This window comes from Callospermophilus lateralis, chromosome 18 (genome assembly GCF_048772815.1).
Source record: "Callospermophilus lateralis isolate mCalLat2 chromosome 18, mCalLat2.hap1, whole genome shotgun sequence".
In the NCBI taxonomy this organism is placed as follows: Eukaryota; Metazoa; Chordata; class Mammalia; order Rodentia; family Sciuridae; genus Callospermophilus; species Callospermophilus lateralis.
The window spans coordinates 51,470,296-51,497,091 of NC_135322.1; the positions used below are offsets into that span (position 1 = coordinate 51,470,296).

The 26,796-nt window shown below is 40.4% G+C and overlaps 1 protein-coding gene across 3 annotated transcripts in view; it reads left to right on the forward strand.

Moving 5' to 3' along the window:
* Wwp2 (WW domain containing E3 ubiquitin protein ligase 2) overlaps positions 1–26,796 on the forward strand; it is a 137,533-nt gene that overhangs the window by 32,451 nt on the left and 78,286 nt on the right. The window lies entirely within an intron of this gene.

The window sequence follows — 26,796 nt, forward strand, 5'->3', positions numbered from 1 at the left end:
TTGACCCATGTTGCCAGATTACCCTCTAGAAAGTTCTACCAACTTACCCTCTCATCAGCAGTGGTTGAAATTGCTGGTTTCTATTCCACCCTGGCATGTGTTGAATTTTATTTATTTTAAAAAATCTTCTTTATGGCCTATTTGATAATTTGCCAGATTTGCCTCTGCTTCTTTTTGGTCAGAGTTTTTAAAATGATACACATTCAGACATCCTAGCTTCTTCAGCACATGTTGAAAAAAGGACATTTTCTTATGTAACTACCATACTGTTATCACACCTAGTGGTATTGACATGAATTCCTTATTTTATGTAATACCCAGTTACATTCAATCATTTTTTTGTCTCAAAAGCATCATTTTTGCCTTTTTCTTGACCCTGGGCTTAGACAAGCCCACTGACTGCATTTGGTTGTTAGACTCTGAATCCCCTTCACTTCCACCCCTCATTATGCCAGGATTTGTTGAAGGATATTGAATGTTTTAAAAGTGTGTTTATTGCCCTATTAATGTCCTTTGCTCGTTTTTATATTCAAGTGTGCATTTTTCTCTTTTGGTTTTGAAAGAGGTCTTTATATATTAAGCCTATTATTCTTTGTCTTGGAATCTGTAAATGTTTTTTTTTTTTTTTTCCAGTTTTTCATTTGCATTTTAACTTTGAAGTTTTTTTTTAAAATTTTTTCCATACAGATGTTTTAAACCTTATATTTTCATCATTATCTTTTATGCTTTGAAAGGAGTTCCCCATTCTGAGTTCAGCTAAATCGTTTTCTCTTGTTTGTTTGTGATTTTATTCATTCACATTTAATTCTTCACCCAAATGAATTTAGTTTTTAATATGGTGTGATGAGAGATCCCATTTGATTTCCTTCCTTAATAGTTAACTATTTTTTAGCACTAATTATTGAATAATCCACCTAACACTCCCAGTGATGTGGGTTTCTACCTTCAGCATATATATTGGGCCTGTTTAGAGACTTTCCATTTCATCCATTGTTTTATTAGCCTTTCCAAATCATGCTATACAAGATTATGTTTTAATATCTGGCAGTTCAAGTTTCTCTTTCTCTCTTTCTCTCTCTTTTTTTTTTCCCCCTCAAATCTTTTTGCCTTTTTTCTTTACATGCATGACATTCTCACATTATTTAATTTATTTTGGCATGTTCTTCCCTTTTCATACCTGCCTCCAATTCCTTGGGATTTTATTCGAATCCTTTCATTATATTATAAAGTTAATTTAATGGAGAATTTTCATACTGAACCTTTCTACTCAGGAACATAGAATGTTTCTAAATTCGTTCAAATAAATTTGAAGTTTATCTTTGGATGAACTCTTGTTTTGTTTTCTTTTAGTGTTAAGAATTGAGTCCAGAGCCTTATACATACTAGGCAAGTACTTTCCCACTGAACTACATCCCCAGCCCTATGTTCTGTTTTAATTTTGACAAAGCTTTGGTATTATTTTCAGTGAGAACTTTTTCTTGTTGGGTCTTCTGACTTAGTATTGCTGCTAGGTGGCTATTAGTTTCTGCATTTTCTTGTTATTACTCTGCCAGTGGTATTGGCTAACACAAGTTTTCAAAAATTTTCTTTGGAGCTTTCTCAGTAGACATTTATATGGGTCTGAGACTGATACTTTTGCTTGTCCTTCATAATAATTATGCTTCTCTTTCTTGTTAGTTGCTTTGTATGCAACCTTGTGTTTTGGTGGTAACTGGAGCAATACCTCTAGTCACTTATCTCTAAGTGGAAGATTGGGTGTCAGTAACCTTTTTACTTTATTAATTATTGCTTTTTTTTTTTCTTTTTTTCATCAGAGAGGATGTTGAATTTTTATCAGGTATCTTTTAAGGAACCACTCATTGGGGTGATTGCATGATTTTTCTTCTTTAATTTGCTATAGTAATTTCTTAATTTTTTAATCTTAAGTTCTAGAAATTCTAAGACTGTTAGAAATTATCTAATTTCTCAAGGTAGATTATTCCTTGACATTTTTATTAGAATCATTTATTAAAATTTTATTTGGAGGCTTTCCACCTCCGTTCATCCCTGAGATTTCTCCATAGCTTTGCTCTATTTTTGTCAACCTTGGGCTCAAGGCTAAGCTAGTTTTATGAAGTAAATTGAAGCACTTTCCAACTTCAGGGGCAGACTGTGTAGCCTGGGAATTATCTGTTCCATGAGTGCAGGAAAGAGCTTGACTGAGAAACCAACGAGGTCTGGCATCTTCCTTGAAGTCATTCTTTGATGACTTTTTCAGTTTTTTTCCACCCATAATTATTGGTTTGTTCAACTTTCCTGATTCATCTTGAGTCAGTTTTGTTAATTCATTTTTTTTTCTGAGAAAATCGTTTCATGGGATTTTCAAATTTATTGGTGTATGGATTTTAAATAGCATTATCATTTTTTTCAAACTTGTATAATTTTTCTCACTTAAATTTTTTTGTGTTTATATGTTTTTTTGCCAATATTTTTCCTTGACTAGCTTGAACAGTTTTGTTTTAACTTTTGGTTTTCAATTTACTTTCCACAGAATAGCTTCTTGGATTTATATATTATATTTATTTATTATAGTCCAATCTACTATATTTTCTAATATTAATTTCTGTTTTTAACTTAATATTAACTTTATTATCTGCTCTAGATATTTTTACATTTTATTCATTTATTCATTCGTTCATTTATAGCTTTTCAACTTGAAAGCTTAGTACATTTGTTTTTTATTTAATTTTATGTAGTGCTAGGGCAACGCTCAACCACTAAGCTAAACCTTTAGCCCTAATGCATTTATTTTTATCCTTTCTTGTTTAAATAATGAAAACATTCTTGCTTTGAATTTGTCTTTTTTTTCTCTCTCTCTGGGTATTTAAAATTTTCTTTTAAAGTAAAGTACATAAATTTGAAGTTTTATAGCTCAACAAATATGTATACGTATTCACATCTGTGTAATCTCTTTTTGGATCAAGATATAGAACATTTCCTGCATTTCCAGGAAGTTTCTTATGTTTCTTGCATTCAATATCCCCTTCCCCAGCCCTGAGATAACCACTATTCTGACTTTTGTCACTACTGATTAGCTTTGCCTATTGAATTTCGTATCAGTTTTCTTGTGCCTGTCGGCTCATTATTTCATATCCGTGAGTTTCATCCCTGTGTTTGCATGTATCACTATTGCTGGTTTTTAAAATTTGGTTATACTATTGTTAATTTATGAATAGACCACAATTCACTTACCTATTCTTGCATTGGTAGACCTTGGGTTGTTTCTAGTTCTTGGCCTTTATGAACAAAATTGCCGGGTGCATTCTTATACACATATTTGGAGGTCTTAGTCCTGCATCTCTATTAGGTATGTATATATTCAGGAGCTTTGGCTCATAAGGTGCATATGTGTTTAGCCTTAGTAGTTTCCATTAGTTTTCTATTGTACAAATTTGTTATCCCATAAATTTTACTATATTCTCCTCGCTGTTTGTAATTACAGTTGTGATTTTCTCTTCCAGCCCAGGGTTATTTAGGAGAATGTTTTCCAGTGGTTATGTTGTTTGTGATATTGGTTGCAGCTGTTGCTGCCTCTGCCCTTACTGGCACTAGCTGTAGCGCACTGTATGTGTGGTTGGGTTGGGCAGTAGGCACATCAGATTAGAATCTGATGGAAAATGTAGATTGTAATAGGGCAGTGGGCTGCTTTTTCTTAGAAAAACAAATCTAGAATGACAGTAGCATAGCCTGTGTATATAATATTCTGATCATGTTTCATAAAGCCTTCTGTTTAGAGCAAGGCTATTTCTAGATATATGATTATGTTGCATAGAGAAGTGGTTAATAACATGTAAACTCTGGAGCCAGACTTCCTGGATTTGAATATTGATTCCATCAGCCTTGTGACATTGGACAGTTATTTAACCTCTATGCTCTTGTTTCCTTATCTATAAAATGTTTTGATATTAAATGAGCTAATGATAGTAAGTGGCACATGTAAGATATTGTAAGAAGTAGTAGTAGTATTACTACTACTACTACTACTACTACTAGTAATAGTAGCAGCAGCTATCTCCTCTGATATATTTCTTCCCAAAGATTGAAAGGTTTGAGTCCCAGATATGGACAGCAGAGTCCCTGATTTCTGCCTGGTGTGGACCTTCTTGCTTAAATGGGAGGCAGTCCTGAGGTAGTTCTAAGAGAGAATTCCAAGTTTGCACAAATGCAAAAGCTTTGGTGAACATAGAGCACGGAGGCTGTCATTGACACAGGACATTTAAGCACCATAGACCATAGTCTTGGTTCCTTGCTCTGTTTGGAGCTGCGAGGCAGGAAATGCTTCTAGAGTGGTGTCCAAGTATGAATACAGTTATGTAGGGTACGTGGGTCACAGTATGTTAGGAACTTTTCACTGTGGCCTGGTCTTTCTGAAATAGCTTTTTTTAAGGAAAGACCGTAATGGGCAATGGTTGTCCTAACTGGCACTCTTCTGTTCCATGAACATAATTTGTTCTTTTATTTGCTCCCTTGTTTCCTCTGGGTGGAATTGCAAGTTGACTGGGAAACTCAGCTGGCCTTTCATGCCTTCCCTTGGCAGAAGAAAGCGGTGATGGAGGGTTTTGCTGCAGTCTGGCAGTTGTGTCTGGTCAGCTGTGGCTGGGTTTCTGCAGGAACATTGACCTGGCTAGACTGCGGAGAGGACTAGACCAAAAAGTACTGGTTAGGTTCCTCGGGATAGCTATGGACACCTCTTTGTAGCAGCCAGTTTTTGAGGTTGCATATTGATTGTTAAAACCTTTTTTTTAAAGGGGAAGTTTTAAGCTGCATCTTCATTACTTGGCTTTACAAGTTATCAGTGTGGTTCCTGTTTGCTTGCTTTCTGGGTGACTTTGATTTCTTTCTGAACTGGTGGCCCATAGGGTCCAAGACTCGGTGTTCCCAGTAGTTCCCCTCTCCTGCAGCTGGCCTTCCTGTCAGTACAGACGATAGCACTACCAGATTCTGTTCCTTTTAGGAGGGAAATATAGCTAGAATAGATTAAAAAAAAATAAACTTCTTTAAGATAATTTCAAATTCAGAGAAAAATTATAACAATAAAGAACTACTCTCTACCCTGCAACCAATTGTTAATATGTTGATACAGTTGCTTTCACATTGTTTCCATCTGTACATACATGTAATTGTTTTATGAATTATTTTTAGTGTAAATTACAAATCTTGTGGTTCTTCCCCCCTAAATACATAAGTATCTATTTTTGAAGGAGGATAGTCCCTGCTCTTATATAGCAAAACAGAATTAACCAAATCAAGAAATTTAACATTTTTTACAGTGGTGTAATCTAATTCAGATTTTCTGATTGTCCCGACAATGCACTTTAAGTGAGTCCTCCCTGCTCCAGTCCAGGATCACTTGCAAGGTATGCAGGGCAATTTGTTATCATGTTTCAAATCTGGGTCAGTCTCTCAGACTGTATCTTTCATGACTTTGTCATTGTTGAAAAGTATAGGTCATTTTGTACAATCCCCTCAATTTGGGAGTGCAAGATTATGTATTTTCCATAGAAACACTCAGAAGGGATGTTATCTTTCTCAGTGCATCATATTAAGACACACATGACTCAGATGACATTAACTTTAATCATTTGATTGCGGTGTCAGGTTTCTTCAATACACAATTACTCTTTTTCCTTTGCAATTAAAAAGTAATTTATGAGGAGATACTTTGAAACTATGTTCCATTAGGTTTTGCATTCAATAATGATTGTACTGTGATGGTGGCAGATTCTTTTCTTTCTTTGCTCTAGCTTCATCATTCCTTTTGTCCTCACTAGTAGGCACAGTACTGCAAGGAAGAGTTTTCCCTCTTCCTTGGAACTTGCACATAGGTGTGTGTTGTCAGGCTCAAGTCATGGATTCTTATTTTATTCAGAGGAATATGATTTATAAATGCCTTTGGTTTATTGCTAATATTATCCCTTGCACCATCTCTTGAAGAGGATAGGGAGGAACGTCTTTATTTTCAGGGATGGGTAGCTCTTTGAGCTCACTCCTATATCTTTTTAGGTGTCTCTATCGTGTGTGTGTGTGTGTGTGTGTGTGTGTGTGTGAGAGAGAGAGAGAGAGAGAGAGAGAGAGAGAGAAATTGAACCCAGGGGTGAACCAAGCACTGTGCCACATCTCCAGCCCTTTTAATTTTTTATTTTTGGACAGGGTCTCACTAAATTGCTTAGAGCTTGCTAAATTGCTAAGGCTGGCTTTGACCTTTTGATCCTTCTGCCTTAGCCTCCTGAATCCCTGGGATTATAAGTGTGTGCCACCATGTCTGGCTGCATCATATGTTTTTGTTTAACTGTAAGCCACTATAGATAGGACTTGCTGTATGGCAAAGGTAGTACCAAAAATTAGAGGAAAAAATGCATAGGAGTGGCACTGGGATCGTCAGCTAACCTAGTGGTTTGCAAAATGTGGTCCTGGGACCAGCGGAAAGTGCATCTCCTGGAAGAAATTTAAATTCTCAGGCCTATCCCAGACCATAGATTCAGGAACTGGGGGCGGGGCCCAGCAAGCTGTGTTTTAGCTATCATTCCAGGAGATTGGGATGAGCTCAAGTTGAAGAATCACTACGCTAACCAGTTGAAAAATAAAGTCAGATACCTTCTTTATATCAACATGTGTCATGGGGTCTTGGGGCTCCTGTTATTCAGGTGTTTGTTTGGTGACCAGAGACTTAATCCTCTCCTCAGCAATTTAGACAACTTGCTGAGAACAGTACTCCCACTGCCTTAAATCCTGAGCCATGGAGCAACTGGAAATGCAGCTTCCTCTAATGTACCAATCTTGCCTTTCCTCCTTGTTATTTAGTTGTTTAAGCATTTAATTCTTGAATAAATCTGGAGTTCATTTTGGGATAGGGATCTAATTGTGTTTTTCCTTACTGGGCTTTATACATTCTCATTGTTTTCATTGGAGAGAGAGTCCACAGCAGGTAGGATGTTTAAGAACATTTTTGGCTCTTTCTGATGGGCTTTGTTTATTTATTTATTATTTTTGTGATACTGGAGATTGAACGCAGGATGCTGTACCACTGAGCTATAGCCCTATCCCATTTTGTTTTTTATTTTGAGACAGGGTCTGGCTAAGTTGCTCAGGTTGGCCTCCAAACTTGGAATCCTCCTGTCTCAGCCTCCTGTATAGCTGGCATTACAGGTGTGTGGACCATGTTGGCTCTGATAGACTGTACATTACGCATGTGTGCATGTACACACACGCGTGCGCACATCATAAGTACTCACAAATATGCAAGTCTCTTTATTAAACACCAAACCTTCCAGTTCCAATTCATACTCACAGGCTTCCCCCCGTTCTGTTTGAGAGCCTTGGCTCTCAGCACCGTCTGTATGTACTTACTCATTCCCTCAAATCTACCACGCACAGAAGGCCTTTGAGAGTCGCTGCACCCATACCATGGAGGAAAATGAAGTAGGCTTCGAAAGGCTCCCCTCTGTGCCCTCTGTATTCTATGTATGGCTCTTTTCTTTCCCCCATGTGTGTCTCCCAGATTGAAAAAAAAGAAAGAAAACAGTTCTATATTTATTTAAAAATCTTATAAGCAGAGGCTTGTTACGGCACTTTACCTTCCGAGAACAGACGGCCTAGTCAGGAGCAGCAGCCTCCGCCCAGACTCCTCTGCGAGGATGGAGTGTTCTGGTGGGTGGGCCGCGAGGCCTGAGAGCCCGCCTGACACAGTGCATGCCTTTATTTTAAAGTAAACACTGAACTGTTTTTCTGCCTTTTCAACTAAAAGAGAAATAAAACTACTGAACCTTGGAACTTGATTCAGAGGAAGAAGAGAGAAAAATTTTTAAAAATTTTCATTCAGTTAAAAATGACTTCAAATTTCAATTTGAAAAATTGTTTATTTCTTAAACTGAGGGTGGTAGATTTGAGGGAATGAGTAACTATATACAGGGAGGTCAAGGGACAGAGGAGAAAGGCAGTGTGATTTTGTAAGCCGGTAGGGAGGTCATTTAGGACATAACTACAGACCACAGTGCCTTGAGTAGGCTGTGTGGTAGAAATGGCTAAACCAATCCTGCATAGCCAGTTAGTTATTTTTATGAACCTGGTAAGCCACTTCGACCAACTATTTCAAACTCATGAAATGCTCACAATATTAGATTTTGAGAGTTGCTTTCTTGTTCCCGAAACTGAAGATTATTAGTATTTTTTTCTGATCATAAAAGGAATATAAAATTTGGTCATGTCTGTTTTACTACAATTTAAATAAAGAGCAGGAGATATATAAAAAGTAAAAAGCAATACATCTAAAATTAAAAATATCATTGGTTTTTTTTTATTATTTCATGCTTATTATAAAAAAGGAAACGAAAATATTATGAGCGCTTAGTGTGTATCACATTGTTTTGAATTTCCTCCCTCTGTGTATTTGTTTGTGTAAAAATTTGTATATACGGGGCTGGGGATGTGGCTCAAGCGGTGGCTCGCTGGCCTGGCGTGCGTGCGGCCCGGGTTCGATGCTCAGCACCACATACAAACAAAGATGTTGTGTCTGCCGATAACTAAAAAAAAAATAAATATTAAAATTCTTTAAAAAAAAAATTTGTATATACGTACACATGCAGGTTCTCCTTGATTTATGGAATTATGCCTGGATAAATCCATTGTTCAGTTGAAAAATGTCGTAAATTAAAAATGTATTTAATTCTAAACAGTATACTGATATGTCGTTCCCCTTGTCCTCTGGTGGCTGACTGGCAGCTGTGGTTCTTATCCCTGCCCAAGATCTTGAAAGAAGATTGGACCACATGTCACTAGCCTAGGAAAAGATCCCAATTCAAAATTTGAAATATGATTTCTACTGCATATGTATTACTCTCCCACCGCAGTAAAGTTGAAAAGTCCCAGTCTGAGGCAACATAAATTGGGGACTGTCTGAACATGTACTCATTTAATGTCCTCCATACTATGAGGGAGATCTGTTGCTATCCCCCTTGTTGAGGAAACAGAACAGTTAGATAGCTTGCTCGGGACCATGCTGTTGGGTTGCAGAGCTGGGATTTAACCAGGGCTTCCTAATGCCAGAGCCGTGCCCAGAACCTCTATACATGCTGCCTTCCAGTGAAGGGGAAGTTAAAATAACCTGAAATTCTGTAATTCAGTCTTACACCTATTCATTATTTGTTAAAGATTCATTAAGATTATTTTTTTCATATAATCATGTTGGTGTATATGTATGCCCCCCACTCCCCAAAGGGAACTTGTTATACATATTGCTTTGTAACTTTTTCCTACCCTGTTTCCACATCATGGAAACGAGGTCATTTTTTTTAAGTTTTTTTTTTTTTTTTTTTTTTGTAGTTGTAGATGGACATAATACCTTTGTTTTATTTTTTTATGGTGCTGAGGTTGAACTGAGTGCCTACATGTGACAGGAAAATACACAACTACTGAGCTACAACCCCAGCCCCTAGGTCTTTTTTTTTTTTTAGTTGTCAATGGACCTTTATTTTATTTATTGATACATGGTGCTGAGAATTGAATCCAGTGTCTCACACATGCTAGGAAAGCACTCTGCCACTAAACCACAATCCCAACCCCCTAGATCATTTTTAATGCTGCAATAATAGAGTTTTTGTTTTTGTAAGAATGTACCCACAGTTTAACCACAGCCTTTTCTACTTATTTATTATTCTAAGCAACACTTTTTGTTGAATTCTTGTAAAAATACCTTTGTGCTTCTGTTCTTTTCCTTTTTTATAATACTTATTTTTTAGTTGTAGTTTGACACAATACCTTTATTTTATTTATTTTTATATAGTGCTGAGGATCAAACCTAGGGCCTCACATGTGCTAAGAGAGTACTCTTCTGCTGAACAGCAACCCCAGCCCCTGTCCTTTTCTTAGGGCAAATTCCTAGGCAGGCAGTTGCCGGGTCAGAGGGCAGGTGTGTTTCCAGGTTATTAGTGTCTGCTTTGAAGTCTAGACTGGTTTTCATGCCCACTATAGTGTGCCTGTGACTTAAGTGGCCCTGAGTACTGTCAGTCTTTTTTACCTTCTGCCATTCTGTTAGGTGAAAGCAATTTTCTTTTGTTGTTTTAATTTGTATTTCTTTAAATTTCTTCTCTTGTTAAAAAAAATTAAAAATTAAAATCTTTTCCATATTTTTGGGTACATTTTATTATCCATAATAATGGGATTTGTTGTTACATATTTGTGTATACACATGATACAACAATATAATTTGGTCAGTATTGTTCCCCAGTATTTTCCTTTTCCCTCTTCTCCTTCTTCCCTCTGGTCTCTTTACTGGTCTTCTTTTGATTTTCATGAGATGACCCCCACCTCTCTTTTCCTTTTTCTTCTCTAGCTTCCACATATGAAATGGAACATATGACCCTTGACTTTCTGAGTTTGGCTTATTTGGTTTAACAATGTTCTCAAGTTCATCCATTTTCCTGCAAATGATATAATTCTTCTTTTTTATTATTATTAGTTGTTCAAAACATTACAAAGCTCTTGACATATCATATTTCATACATTTGATTCAAGTGGGTTATGAACTCCCATTTTTACCCCGTATACAGATTGCAGAATCACATCGGTTACACATCCATGTTTTTACATACTGCCATACTAGGATATAATTCTTTTTTATGGCTGAATGAAACTGCATTGTATAAATATGCCATATTTAAAAAAAATCTCTTCGTACATTGACACCTAGGCTGGTTGCACAATTTGGCTATTGTGACTTGAGCTGCTGTAACCATGGGCAGACATGTATTGCTGTCGTGTGATGACTTAAACTGTTTAGGACAAGTACTGAGGAGTGGTATAGCTCGGTCATGTGGTGGTTCCATTCCTAGTCTTGTCTTTTTTTTTTTTTTTTTGGTACCAGGCTTGAACCCAGGGGCCCTTACCCACTGAGCCACATCCCAGCCCTTTTTTTATGTTTTGTTAGAGATAGGTCTTGTTGAATTGCTTAGGGCCTCGCTAAGTTGCTGAGGCTGTCTTTGAACTCACGATCTTCCTACCTCAGCCTCCCAAGTTGTTGGCATTACAGGTGTGTGCCTCCGTGCCCGGCTTCCATTCCTAGTCTTTTGAGGAACCTCTGTAGTGATTTCCACAGTGGTTGTACTAATTTACAGTCCCACTAACAGTGTGAAAGTGTTTATTTTTCCTTGTCAGTATTTATTATTGTTTGTTTTGTTGATAGCTCCAGTTAGGTTTTTGTCATTGGGGCTGTGTTACGATTGCTTGTACTCAGTTCAGTGGTGACCTCCATGTTGCAAACCCAAGTGGTCAATTCTTGTGCTCAACTCACTTGTTTTACAGATAAATACAACTAATCAATTCCTCCTCATTGACATACTTTTTTTCCTCTTGATTTTCAGGATGCTACACTCTACTGGTTTTCTGTCTGTCTTTCTGGTCAATCTCACTCAGTATCCTTTGCTGAATTTCCTTTTTGCACATGTTGAAACACCACGATGTTCCGAGCTGGCTTAGTTCTCTGTCCCCTTAACCTACATGCCTCAATTTAAGCCATGGCTTTAAATTGAATATGGGTGCCTCTGATTCTTAGCCTGAGCCTCTCTTCTGGGAGCCCAGGACAGTTCTTATGTTTGATTAGTACCCTGAAATTAACATGTTAAAATCTGGGCCACCCTTTCTACACAGCTTAGGCTAAAATCCTTGGTGTCTTCCTTGATGTCACTTTCTGCTACAAAGGAGCCAATCCTTGAGGATGTATTCTGGGATTGGATCATTTCTCACTCTGACTGCTGTATCGCCCATGTCCAAGACACCATCACCTCTCCTCTGTCACTGCAGAGGCCTCTTGACAGGCCTCCCCATCTCTGCTTTTGTCTCTTTCTTGACAGTGTGGTTGTGAAGCCAGCAACCAGAATGATCCGAACAGCGATTCAGATGACGTCACTTCTCCAGTACTTCCCCTTCTCACTCTGGGTGACAGTTGTAGTCCTTCCTTCTCAGGCTAACAGGCCCTCCCTGATTATCCTGCTGCCTCCTCTGCCTTCTTCTTGCTGGCCACTGGCCCCTCTTACCTCAGGGCCTTTGACTGGCCTTACCGCATTCCTGAAGCACTTCCCTCGCATCCTTATGGCTTGCTCCCTCACTCTCAGTGACAGTCTACTCACATCTCATCGAGGCCTTCATCACCCTGCTTTTTTTTTTCTCTTTATCTCTCTCTCTCTCTCTCTCTCTTTTTTTTTTTTTCTGCACTGCTAGGCCTTGAAACTGAGGCCTCACATATGCAAACACATGTTCTTCCATTGAGCTGTACCCTCAACCCCAATCACACTATTTTTCTGAAAAAGTATACTGAGTGAGTTGTGAAACTAACACTTGTGAACTTTTCTTTCTTCCGAAGAAGATGCCCTGTGCCCATTTCCAGCTAATTCTCATTCCGGTTCCCAGTCCACAGCAACTACTGTTCTACAGATCTGCCTTTCCTGGACATTTCCTATAAATGGAATCATGTATATGGTGTGATATATTATGACCTCGACCCCTCCCTGTCTTAACCGTGGCTACCCCTCCAACATTCCCTTTTTCCTTGTCCTGCTTTATTTTCATTTTAGCAGTTACTTCCATGTAATAAATATTTGCTCACTTTTTTCATTTATTGTATTGTACAATCAGAACATCAACTCCTTGGAGGGGGGCTTGTGTTTTGTGAATTTTGTTCACTCTTGTGTGCTACTTCGCTTGGCTTCAGTGCACATGCATGTGCACACGTGCACAGCATGTGTATACCTGAGGCTAGTTGGAAGATGGACTTGCTTCTCTGGCAAGCCAGAATGAATGTCTTTTCTTGTGACTGAGGTCTTTGTGGCCATGTCTAACTCACCCTGGAGGCAGAGAGTGGGACTGGGGAGTGTTGTGCCCACTCTGGGGAGTGTGGGCTACATCCAGCCCTGGCCCCCAAATGTAAGCCTTTGCCTCATTTTGCCCCCATCTGCATGCGTTTACATCAGACTACTGTTCTCTTGACTGGTACCAGATGCCAGGCTCTGGGATTTAAGCTTGTCATTATGGTCTCTGAAAAGCCCTTGTGTGTTGCTGCCCGTCATCCTGCACCTCAGGCAGATAAGCCCAGGTGGGAACCTCAAGGAGTTCCTGAGGAAGCCAAAAGCAGTCCCCAGCCCTGGCCCTGCACCCCCCAACTTCTCAAAGTTACAGACCAGGTCCATTTCTTTCGTGGCTTTGGTGTCAACCTAGAGCTTTTGGAAAGAAAGGTCCTTTTAGCTAGGAGTCTCAAAAAGTAAACACACAGGCCCTGAAATGAATGTTCAGACAAACCCGGCTGAGAGGCTGCTTTGTGAAGCCTCATTTGAGGAAAGAAGAAAAGCTTTCTGTTAGGAATGCCTTCCCCTGGACAGCCAGGCTTGGCTGCCACCTCTAGAGTGAGAGGGTGTTGGCGCTGAAGCCTCTGAGTGTCCTGTGAGGTTGTTGGCTCTGAAGTCAGTCAGCCTCAAGGGAACACATATTTGACAAAGGGCAATTCCACCCCTCAAAGTGCTGAATGCTGCCTCTTCCTTTCCTATAGATAACGTAGTGACCTTTTCTGTTTTCCCTAGTAGGTGATCTAGACATTCCCCTCCTTTTTTTCCCTTCCTTCTTAGACTTAAGAAGTTCTCAGTGTTGGGTCAAGGTGTTGTGTGAGAGGATTGTGAGTCCTGCCTTGTGAGGGAAGGGCCTGAGGTCTGTCTGTCAGCACTCACACGTAATTCTCAGTGTGCCGAGCCAGGTGCTAGTGTTAAAGCTGTGGACGAAGCAGACGACACCACTGTCCTCTTGGAATTAAGGGTCCAGAGAGGAAGCAAACTAATAATGCAGGCAGATCCATCTGGGCAGATGGTGGAGAAAGTACTGGGTCCTCTTGGGAACCATCCCAGGGACTTCCCCTAGCCTGGGGGAGGAATGTTGAGCATCAGGGAAGGCTTTCCAGAGGAAGTGACTCTGGACACCAGAAGGGTGAGAAGTAATTGCTCAGGGGGACAAGAGAAAGCATTCTAGACTGAAGGACAGGGTGTGGGAAGCTTTGAGGTGGGAATGAGCAGAGAAGGCCTGAGGGCCAGGCAGGGTGAGTGAGAGAGCCTCAAGACAGTGACCAAATATGGCAAGGAATAGGGCAGGCACCAGATCTAGTGGAAACTGAATGCAAGCCACATATGTAATTTAAAATTTGCTAATAGCCACATTAAAAAAAATAAAACAAAAGCACTTATATATATATACACACACACACATCATATATTACTAGTTTTATTAATATATCTTATTTAGTTCTGTATATACAAAATGTTATCCTTTTAACATATAATCAAAATAAAACTTTCACTGAGGTGTTTTAGTTTTGGGGGATATCAGATCTTGATTTGTTTTTTACACTCACACCACATTTCAATCCAGAGTAGCCACCTTTCAGGTGCTCAGTAGCCACATGTGGCTGGTAGTCTCCCGGTGGGTCTGTGCAGGCCTAGAGGTTAAGTCAACTAAGGAAGACTTGGGAAACTTCTAATTGTGGTGATTGTTGGGGTAGGACTGTACTGTTTATTCAGTTATAGAAATGTTTTCTGTTCCTCTTGGGCCTGCCCCATGGAGGTGTTGGGTCACCTCCTGGAGGACCAGTAGCCTTTAGGTCCTAAACTGACAAATGATACAGGCATGAAAAATGGCCTTGATTTGGTGGTAGGAAAATGAGTCTGTTGCCTGGATATGAGCTGTTTCCTTCCCTTGGACAAAAAATAACACTGAGATATTTCCTCTGGGTTTAGGCCTCTGCTCTGTGCCCAGAGAGCTGTTCCCTCCAGATTGTTCATTCCAGTCTCCCTGGATTCTCCCCAGGGGTGGTGGGAAGGTAGAAACAGCTGGAATACTATAAAGATCAAATCTTGTTTATCTCCATTGAATTTTTTTCTCTTTTTTCTATCTAGCAATTGAAAACTCTAGTTTTCATAGAGTAGGAGACTTACTTTGATAACAGAGGGAAGGGGATCTTGGACCAGAATGAGGGTGCCACAGTTAGGTACTGTAGGGATTTTCATTTCAGTGCTAAGCATGGCCTAGGAGCTACTGTTCATCAAATACAGGCTGGTAAGGCATAGTTTCTCGGAATGTGATATGTGTCCTCTTTCCCTCCCTCCCCTTCCTTCCTTCCCTCTCTCAATTAATGTTTATTTATGTATATAAATTCACATTATCATGTATTATATGAGTTTATTCTCTTGGAGGAGTGCACACTACAGGAATGGCTGAATGAGTCTTGAACACTCACTGTCTTGGTCCCCAAACTCGCCTCAGCCAATAGATTGCATTAACATTTTAGAAGATTCATAGATTACATCAAGTGAAGAATCAGGGTGGAACATTTTGGTCTTGGATGACCTCTATTTCACAGATAGATTTTTTTTTTTTTTTTTTTTTGGGTACTAGGGGATTAAACCCATGGGTGATTAACCACTGAGCCATATCCCCAGCCCTTTTTGTTATTTTTTAAATTTTATTTTGAGACTGGGTCTTGCTAAGTTGCTTAGGGTCTTGCTAAGTTACTGAGACTGGCTTTGAACTCATGATCCTCCTGCCTCAGCCTCCCAGGCTGCTGAAATTACAGACATGTGCCACTGCACTGGCTCTGGCACCTGCAGTTTTTTCTTTTTCTTTTTATATAGTATATATTTTATCGCACCTGTAGTATTTTTTAATGTGTGCATTTCTGTTAGCATTTTCAGGTACAGTGACATTATACAAAGTTGTTGAAAAGTGAATGATCCTGTGGGGAAGGGATTTGGAATGTGTGTAATCTTTTACCTTTCTGTATTTTCTGGATTTCTTATTATAGGATATTGTTATTTTTTCAGTTAATTTTATTTATTGTGAAACAATATTGTATAGAATAAATGGGAAATGTTTTTAAAATCTTTAGGAAAATTTCAAACATAAGTTCAAGTAGAGATATCTGTGTATTATTGCACCGACCGTTCTGGATCTATTGCCCAGCTGTGATGATGATCACCGCATGCTCAGTTGCTTTTCATCTTAGGCCTCACTGTTTTGAGGAGTATTTGAAATAATACCTTAGACATCACTGTCACTTGCTGGCACGTCCATATACATCTCTAACTAAAAAGGAAATTGTAAAAAGAAAACAAAACAAAACAAAAACAACAACAACAATGAAAAACTGTATGCACTATGCAATTAATGGGAATTGAAAAAAAAAAATAAAACCTCTATTCCTTATCTTACTCTTGAAAAAACAACTTTCCTCCTTGTTCCTTTATTTCTTTGTCCTTGACCTACTTGTTTTTACATGGTTTGAATAACAGGTTCATCCTATAACATCATTTCTTTTAACTTAACATTGTAGTTTGAATAATTTTCCATGTTGTTTGTACTCTTTAAAATCGTTAATTCAAATCTTAATTGGGGCAAAAATATCATGCATCTGAAATTTGAATTTCTAAAAAGCTAGTTTTTAAAAAGGGGAATGTTTTAAAAGCAGAATTTTAACCATAAAAATAATTTTCTAGGAGAGCTTGTACATTTTGCTGTGTAAGAAACTTTTAAAAGGAGGTTTGTTCTTTGTAAGCCTGCCTCTACTGTGTTTATAAACATGGCTTTGATCCTCGGCAACTGGGAGAGGTGGTTGTGGTTGCTGAGGTTCCCTGAGGGCAGAGATGAACGATCTGTGAAAGCTGGCTGGCCTGGGAATGGAGATTAATGGTTTGAGGAGGCCTGTCCTTCCCCTTGGGGCAGAGGGGCGCTAATGAGGAGGAAAGGTAGTTGATGTGAACTCAAGGTTTAGTCTAAAGACTTACCTTTCCAAGATCTGTGTTTATTTCCCATAATCACTTTTTAGAAACTTAAAATATGCTACAGCTTCACAAACAGGTTTAAGATGAAGCCTTTGATTCTGTCTTTCAGGGATCCTCAGATGGCTCTGGAGACTCTTTGTCTGTTATCTTATTGGATGGATAAAGAGTCATTTCTGTGGATGTCTGTGCATTTTTTTTTTTTAAAGTAAAAGAAAACTTGTATAGCTTTATGGGCTTTTGCTCTTAACTTTCTGACCTTAAATCAAAAGAAACAAGGATGACCAGGATTTGTTGGGCCTGTCTGTACCAAAATGAGGATGTGGGGGCCTCATCTATGCTCCTTCAGTCTTGCTGGAGGAGGGTATTGTCCATCTTCTTCCTATCAAGGGGCCAGCTCCTCCTCTGTGCTTGGGGCTGCCCACCTGATTCCCTCCCCCTACTTCTCCAGGTATTCTTCTCTCTGTCCCTTGCAAGGTCATTTGACTGTTAAAAGTGAGAGTTTCCTACCATTTTTGTCCTCTTCCATGATCTCCTCCCCATCCACACCTTCTCTCTGTATGACTACCATGTGCAGATGACCCCAGATTTGATCTCTAACTTTGTCTTCCGTCTGAGCCCTGCTTCCATGTAGCTGATGACTCTCTTGGTATCTCAACCAAGAAGCATCTCAACGTGTCCAGGTCAATGTCCAAATTTGAACTTATCACCTTCTCCTGAGACTTAGTCCTCTTCCAGTATTCCATATTTCAAGGCACAGGCCCTCCATTTGTTCAGAAAGGTCAGTTTCAGAGCCAGGAGTTGTCTTTGAGAACCTCTGCTCCTCTTGCCCAGGCCCCCTTTCTAACTTCATTTCATATTCTCGAGGTCTTTCCTTTGCAAACCTGCTTACCTTTCATCTCTCCCTCCATGCTTTCCCTGTCCCTCACAGTTTTCATCTGCGGCCTTCTTTCTGCTCTGCCTGTTTGTGCCCTTCGTTCCCTTTAGCTGTTTTCTACACTGTAGACAGAATGATTTTTGAACATGTAAAGCAGATATTATCAGGCCTTGGTTAAAAACTCTTTAAGTTCCATATGGTTACTCTGAGGATAGAGAAAAATCTTTAACATGGCTGTCCCGGGAGGCACTCCAATGTCTGACCACCATTTAGTTGTCCTCATTCAGATCACACCCCACCCCAGCCCCACTCTCCTCTATTCAGTTTCCTGAATGTAGTCAGCTTATTGTGCCACAGGGCATTTCCTGTGTCTGGAATGGTCTTTCTGGCTGCCCCACTCCACCTGCAATCTGCTAGGTGTCTGCATGAAACTTCAGCTCACACTGCGTTGTCCTTGGGTTCTTGGGGAATGTATCCTGATGGACCAACCAGGCCAAGTGCCGAGCTGCTTGTGGGACCGTATATTCTCTTCAGGAAACCTTTTCTCACAGTTACAACTATACGTATGTGAGATCATGTAGTTACTTGTGCTTCTTCTACTGAATCATGAAATTCTAAAAAGCAAGGATCAAGTCTCTTTTCTTTTTTGTGTACTGGAAATTTAACCCAGAGGCGTTACCATGTCGTTTTTTTTTTTTTTTTTCTCCATTATAATCCAGCTTCTAGCTGTGTCTGGTAGATAGTGGGTGCCTGATAAATGTTTCTCGAGTAAATTAACAAGAGAAGTCTAGAAACTGGCTTTGTAAAATGAAGATATTTTCTCTAGAAGAGTTATTGCAATCCTCAGTAGACCAAAACTGTACATTAGACACGGAAAAAGGGTGGACTCTCAGTAGGAGCAGAAAGAAGAGGTTTCAAGACCAAGCTAGACTCTTCCTTACCTGCTCTGTCCTAGGAAGACCCCACCAAGCAAGGCATGAGTGTCAGGGCCGGAGGGGATGTGGGCGAAGCAGAGTGAGCCTTGTTACTGCAACAAGAATGCCAGTGTTTACAAGCTGATTCCAGTTTGGTAGGAAAGACTTCACTTGTTAGGCTCTGGCTTTGCTTGGAAGCCAGAGAGACCTCGTAAAGGTAAATCCTGGAAGCCTCGACTTCCTTTACTGCAAGGGGATGTGAAAGAGCAGTCTCTTTCAACCTGGGTAGACTCCAGCCTGTGTGTGTCTGAGTTATGGGGAACCAGGGAGTGGAAAGGAGACCATTTACTCTCTGCCCTTCTGGAATTTCCTCTGGTTCCGTTCCTGTGTGCACCAGTGTTTCTCAGTTATGTGTAGAATGAACACTGAGCTGTTAATGAATGCTCTGCCTATTTTCACTTTCTTTTGATGGACCTATGGGATGAAGGCCAAGGGAAGCAGAAGGGAGGAGGCTGGTTCCACTGAGCAGCTCTGTTAAGGCCAAATCAATCCCATCTTCATCAGGCTTCAGAGACTCTTAACCCTCAAATACTTTGTCTCCCCTAAGTGTATCCTACTTTTTTAGAAAATATTTTTTTTTAGTTGTTGATGAACCTTTATTTATTTATTTGTTTGTGGTGCTGAGAATTGAACTCAGTGCCTCCCACATGCTAGGCAAGTGCTCTACCACTGAGCCCCAGCCCCAGTCCCTGTATCCTACTTTTTTTTTTTGGTAATGGAGATTGAACCAGGGGTGCTTAAAACCTTAAGGTCTTACTAAGTTCCTGAGGCTGAGTTTGCACTCGTGATCCTCCTGCCTCAGTCTCCTGAGTGGCTGGGATTACAGGTGAGTGTCCACACTCCACCGTATCCTATTGTGTGTCATTTCATTTATCTCATATTTCCAAGTTAGTCCTTACATTTGCATTCTGAGTTAGTTAAAAAACAACAACAACAGTTTTTCTTCCTTTTTTTTTGTACCAGGGATTGAAACCAGGGGTACTTAAACACTGTGCCAGATCCCCAGCCCTTTTTGATACTTTATTTAGAGACAAAGTCTTGATAAGTTGCTGAGGCTGACTTTGAACTTGCGATCCTCCTGCCTCAGTCTCCCAAGCCATTGGGATTATAGGTGTGTGCTACCGTGTCCTGCATAAGACCAGTATTTCCTTTTAAAAAATAAATAAGTGTGTTAAGGTGTAGGGGTATAATTCAGTGGTGGAGCCCTTGCCTAGCATGCATGTGGCCCTGGGCTTGATCCCCAGCACTACAAATAAAAACAAACAAAAAAAGCCCTGTGAACATGCACATACATTTTGTTGGCATGAGAGTGGGGAGAGACTGTGATAATGATAAAAGTCCCTAAACTGGAAAGTTGTTTTATACACTACTGTGAAACTGGGCTGGGGTTGTGGCTCAGTAGTAGAGTGCTCGCCAAGCATGCACGAGGTACTGGGTTCAATCCTTAGAACCACGTAAATGTGAAATAAAGATATTGTGTCCACCTAAAACTAAAAAATAAATATTAAAAAAAAAAACAACAAAAACCACTGCTGTGAAACTGTCCAGGCAACAGTTCTGGATTTCATAATGGAATTGAATCATAGTAGCAGGTTTTGGCAGTTACAGTTTATGTAGATCTTTTCTTTGTTGGAAGAAGGATGGCAACTTTCATGCCCTATTTATCTATATTTATTAGTACCATATGCAGACAACATGTTAAAAAGTCTAAGTCAAGAAAGGGGAAAAAGTAACTTTCAGAAAAATATTACTCATCCTTGTTGCATGTACCAACTCTTTGCAATAGGAAATTATTAACCTGAAGCCACTTGCAAATGTCAGGTTCTGAAGTGAGGGAAAAAAAGAGTAGGAGTAATTTTCCAAATATTTTCTACCTTTTTTGTAACCTTGGTTTTTTTTTTTTTTTTCTTTTCTTTTCACTTTTTATTTCTTTTCAGGACTGAGAACCAAACTCAGGGCCTTGAGTGTGCTAGGCAGGCACTCTGCTACTAAGCTACATCCCCAACCCTTATTTTCTACCTTTTCTGTATTTTAAGCCACCTATGTACCGTTGGATTCTTGTGAGCTTTCTAGTTAGCCTGACCTTGCTGTTGGTGTGTTCGGTGTGTGGGTCTGTGGGGAGGGCGTTATAAACAGAAAATGTGCAAATAGTCAGCAGAATCTTGTGGCCCCCTCACACAGCTCAACAGTGGCTCTTGCCCAACTGGGTTAATTTTGTAAATCCCAGTTATATTTCATCTAGGAATATTTCAGTATGTATCTCCAAATATAAGGACTCTTAAAAATCATGATCTGGGCTGGGGTTGTGGCTCAAGCGGTAGCGCGCTCGCCTGGCATGTGTGCCGCCCAGGTTCGATCCTCAGCACCACATACAAACAAAGATGTTGTGTGCGCCGAAAACTAAAAAAATAAATAAATATTAAAAAAAAAAATCACGATCTTATGCTGGGATAGAGGGTTTGCCTGGCACTGGGTTTGATCCCTAGTGCTGCAAAAAAAAAAAAAAAATCCTGACCTTAATGCTAGTTTCATACCTTTAAAAAAATGGTAGTTATTTAATCTTGTCAACTATCTTGCCACTTTTTGTGTTTCTCCAATTGTCTTTTGAAAGTTTCTTTTCTGTGATTGGTCTAATCTGCAGTTGGTTCAGGATCTAAACAAGATCACTGTCACTTATGTCTCTTTTACCCAAGGGTCCCCTTCCTTGTTTTACCCCTTGTAGTTCATTGTTGAATAAACAGGACAGTTTCCCACACTCTGAATTTTTGCTGTTTGTGTCCCTGAAGTGTGGTTTAGTGTGCCCCTGGGTTGAGCCTCTGTGCTTCTGTAAACTCATGGTGGATTTAGAGACTTGATCTGTTCTTTGGTCTTCATCTTGGTGTGGTGTGCATTTCTACCAGGAGGCAGCTTTTGATGTGCTGGCTAATCCAGGGTTCTCTGACATGGCCCTGAGATTACCCAGATTCTTTCTCCCAGCCTATTGCTGTCTGTCAGCCTCCATGAGGTAGCATCACGAGGTATTGGTAGTTGGTTGGCATTTAGAACAGAAAGGTGCAGTGCTTAACTGAAGAATGTTTGCTGACTACTGAAGTTAGCGTGAGCCCAGGCCTTTGGCTTTCTTGGTTGAACTGCAGTCATCTTGCCAGCGGAATATTTTTATTACATATGTTCCATTTTGCCATAATCAAATCTGACTTCCTCCAACCATGCTTTCAGTTGACCCTTTTTTGCAGTCCCTGCCTATAATTTGAAACCTTGATTCCCAGAGACTAGTGGGCTGTTGGGCCTACAGATGTGCTTGGTGGGGAATTGTGAGTCTCTATTAACCTGTGCCAGAGAAGAAGGCAAAGCCAAGTTTTCTTAGACACTGTGTTCCTGGAATACACTGCCATTGCCTCAGTCCAGGCCGCCATTTGCTCTCGCCTTGACTACTGCAGCGCCCTGCTCTTGCCTGCTCCCGCCCTTGTTTCTCCTGTAGCCAGAGTGATTGTGCTTCAGAGGAGTCCTGTCACTTCCTTGTCCAGGCCCTCTTGGGGTGCCCCATCTCATGCACAGCAAATACAAAGGCTCTTATTCATGGGCTCAGTCACCGCCTGCCCTGTTCCTCTTCCCTCACTCTATTCCAGGCACACTGGCCTCCCTGCTGTTTCTCAGACAGGCTAGGTATGCTCTCACATGGGCCTTCAGGTTTGCTTTTCTCTCTGCCTGGGATGTTCTTCCTGTAGATGTCTACATTCCTTCCCATGTCTTGCTTTAAGTCTTAGCTCCATTGCTACCTTCCTGTGAGACTTTTCCATTTGAAATCGTCTCCCCCAGCACTCTCCATCCCCTTTCCTGCTTCATTTTTTTTTTTTCCTACTGCACTTGCCATCTTCTGGCAGATTATGGTTCGTTCCCTCCCTCCCTCCCTTACTTCCTCTCTTCCTCCCCCCTCTCCCTCCCTTCCTCCCTTCCTTCCCTCTCTGGGGATTGAACCCAGGGCCTCATACATTCTAGGCAAGTGCTCTACCACTGGGCTACATCCTTTTTAGTTTATTTTGAGACAGAGTCTTGCTAATTGCACAGGCTGGGCTTGAACTCATGATTCTTCTGCCTCAGCCTTAGTTGGGATTACGGGTGTGTGCCAGTGCACACAGGTTGCTTTTTTTTTTTTTTTTTTAATTGCTTATTGTCTGTTTCTCCCAGTTAGATTATACAGACTCTAGGAACACAAATTTTAGTCTGTCTGGTTCTGTTGAATCGCAGTGACTATAGAATAGCAGTGCTAATGTGAACTGCTAGAATTCAGATGAAGCGAGATCTGCCAAGGTTGAGAGTAGTGGGTGAGCTTTGTGCTAACTCCAAGTCTAGTTGTGGAAATCGCCCCACTCTACCCACTCTTTCATGGATGAATCCCCCCACCCCCACCCCAGTGCTTGGGTGTCCTGGTCTTGTCTGCCCCCACCCTCGCTTCTCCTGCAGCCAGAGTGATTGTGCTACAGTAGGATTCATGTCATTCCCGGGGATGGAGCCCAGGGCCTCATGCATTCTGAGCACTCACTCTACCACTGAGAAACACCCCCAGCCCCACCGGTTTCTTGATTCTTGAGTAATACCCTCTAAAGGTAATAGAAACAAGTGCTGGAAGTAAAAAGGCCTTTGTAGAGTTGGCAGCGTGGTGAAGTGAAACCAAAGGGCCCAGAAGTGAGGTGGTGGAGACGGCTATTTATAACTAAGATTCCAGGATATGTTTTCCAGTCACATTTAGCCTTTCAGCCTGCTTGTATGCTCCAGTCTGTCACTCAATTAGCTAATGGTTTCTTTAGTCCCATTATGCATTGTAGGGCTCCCCTGGCTCCAGCTTTTTTTTTTTTTTTAATTATTTTAATCTTTTTTAAGAAAATAATAGGGTGTTCTGTTCTTAGTGGTTTTAATTTTTTAAATATTCTTGCCAATTAAAAAAAAGTTCTTCTTTCCAACCCTTTATTATAAAATTTGCAAACATACAGAGATTTCAAAGAGTGATACGACCATCCAAATGCCCTCCACCTAGATCCTACAGTTGACATTTTACCACATCTCGTATTGGTATGTGTGAGTGTGGGGCTGTGTGCATTTTTCCCTGTGAACCATTTGAAGATAAGTTGAAAATTCCATGACACTTCACTTCTAATATCTTCAGCCTATTCTCTTGGAGAATAAGTGTGGGTATCCTCGTAATCCACTTTTCATCTCCCAAGAATAAGGATGTTCTTATCTAAAATCATAGAGCTACTGTCAAACTTAAGAAAAGTAATAGTAACTTCCGGAACCATCTAATAATATCTAGTCTGTTTGCAAATTTATTTAATTATCTGAAGAATTTTTTTTAAACTAAGGTTTAATACAAATTCATAAATAGTATTTGTTGGTTTTCTTTCTTTCTTTTTGTTATAAGTTTGTTTTAGTTGTTGGTGGATCTTTATTTTGTTCATTTAAAGAGTCCAGGAGTTATCTGACAGATGTCCCATATTCTGGATTTGTCTGGTTGTCTTGTGGTATCATTCAAACTGTTTCTCTAATCTTTAGTTCATGTGAACTGGAAAGTAGGTTTAGAGGCTTGATTAGATTCAGGTTAAATGCTTTTAGTAAGAGAACTTTAAAAGTGACCTTGTGTACTTCATACTGAATCCCCTCAGGAAACCTGTGGCATCAGGGTTTTTTGGTGACACTAAACTTGATCACCTGCTTATGATATGACCAGAGGGCTCTCTTTGTAGTATAACAGTGGAGGATTATGTTCTCAAAAACATAATTAAAAGGAAAACACACGTGCTTGTGCGCGCACACACACACACACACAGAGAGAAACAAAAAACAAAACGCCACTTCTCTCACTGGCTGATTTGGAAGGTAAAATGTGTCTTAAAGTGCTATAAGGTAACTTCCGAGCCTGTAAGAATATGACTCTGCTGAAGACATTAGTGGATAAACTTGACAGAAGAACTGGATTGGAACTTTAAGATGAGACCACAGAGAGAAAAATTCAAGTTACATCTGTGATTTTAGAGAACCATGGCAGTGTGATCATCATGGAGGGCAGAATTAGTAGCTTGGGCCTTTTGTTCCTCTACCTTTCCATTAAACATTATCATCCCTCCAGGAAGGAGGATAATATGCCCATATTCCATTTACAAATTGATAGGCTTTGGGATGTCAGGGGGAGAATCTAGGGAGCCTTTCTAGAATGTTTATATCAATACAGTTCCAACAGTGGTGCTGTTGAATCCAAAAGGCTGGGTGTCTTTGGGAGGTGTTCTAGGAATAAGACAAGACAGTTTGTCCTTTGGTAGTTATGTGGCTTACCTTGGAAGATTTTGTGGAGTTTGTTGGTATAACCTTAAAAAGTCTGAGAAAGGGCTAGAGTGACCATATAAGGAATGCTAAGTTAGACCAAGGGAAATCAAATGATGAGGATGGCAGTATATTAGCAGATTACCAGGTGCTGCTAAGTTCTTGACCTGTGTCTTCTGCAGAAGGTGCAGGCAGGGAAATCAATGCTCAAGTTGAGTACTTTGCTAATTGCTACTGAGTTCTTTAGTGGTAGGTAGCACTGAGACTGGAACCATGGGGCATGACTGAGCCTGCCCACTCAGCGCTCCTGCTGTGTTGCTAGAGACTTAGGTGCTGGATTGTGCCTGGGGATAGTAGTGGGGAGACACTCCCTGACTTTAATAAATAAATAAACACATACATACTTACCATTGCATAGTTTCAGTGATTCAGGATTTGGCAGCAGCTTAGCAGTGTGGCCTGGCCTGGGATCTTGCACACCAAATTGCAGTGACATGTGGACTGAGCTGCAGTCACCCAAGGGCTTGCCTGGGGCCTTAAGCTCCTCTGCCAAGATGGTGCACTCACATTCATAAAGTGGGGCTGGTGGTGAAAGCCTCTCTTTGACTCTAGAAAGAACTGGTTTCTAAGGTACAAGTGTTATTTTATAGAAACATTTAGAACTTACCAGGCCCGTGGCCCAAACTGTCTGAAAATAGCACACTAAAAGAAGAATTGGAGAGATCAGTAGAGGAAAGAGAAATGAAGGGATGGTAGGAAATATTAGGAAAGCCCAGAGCCTGCAAGGTAACTGATTCCTATATTCTGTAAGAGATCCTTGAATTGATTCAGACTTTTCTGCTAAGTTCTTAAGGTAACGTCTGTTTTTTAGAATTGAAACTGACTTTTTGTTCTATTATTTCTTGGTGGGGGGTGTTTATCCTTGGAAAGTGCTTAAATTCACCTTAATATTTGTAGAAACACTTACGTAGACACGCTGAGCCTTGTTCTGGAAAACAGGTAAGTTAGATTATAATAGTACAGTATCAACTAGGAAATTAAAGGAAGTGGTGGATTGGGTGCAGGGTGGGCAAGGAGGAAGGTTCCAGGGTGTGGCACTTTCTTCCATCGGTTTAGTAAAGCCTGGGCAGGAGTGGTGGGGCTGTAGGCCCATGGAGATCTGAAGCTGCTGCTTTTGGAGGTTACAGCTCCTGACCGGATTCCACTGAACAGAACTGAAGTGTTCAGTGTGGACAGAATATTTATCTGGATGGAAGCTTTTCAGTGTGCTAGGCCTGGTGGTATGGCTTTAGGGGTGTGTGCAGCAATTTCTAGTCCGCCTAGGGTTAGTGCTTCCGCTACTTCTTTTTGTTCCATTTTTCTGCCATGATTACCCATCTTTTTTAATTTGCCCTCAGGGCTGATTCTGCCTAGTTGCCTAGGGGCTGGGTGACCAAACTGCTTCTTACCTGGTCTCATAGTTGGCTGGTCTCATTCTCCTCATATGATTGATGACACTGACTTGTCTGTATTGAGCTTTTATTGTTTTAAAAAAGTCCTTATATTCCAAATGTTATTTTGTTTGTTTGGATTTTGAAACAGGGCTTTACTGTGTTGCTGAGGCTGGCCTTGAATTTGCAATCCTCCTTTATCAGCCTCCTGAGTACCTGGGATTACAGGCATGCATCATCATGCCCAGCAGGATTAAAAATTTTAGAAACATTTGGGGCTGGGGGTGTAGCCTAGTGATTGAGCATGTGCTTAGCATGCATGAGGCCTAGGATTGCTCCCCATCACCAACAAAACAGAACAAAAC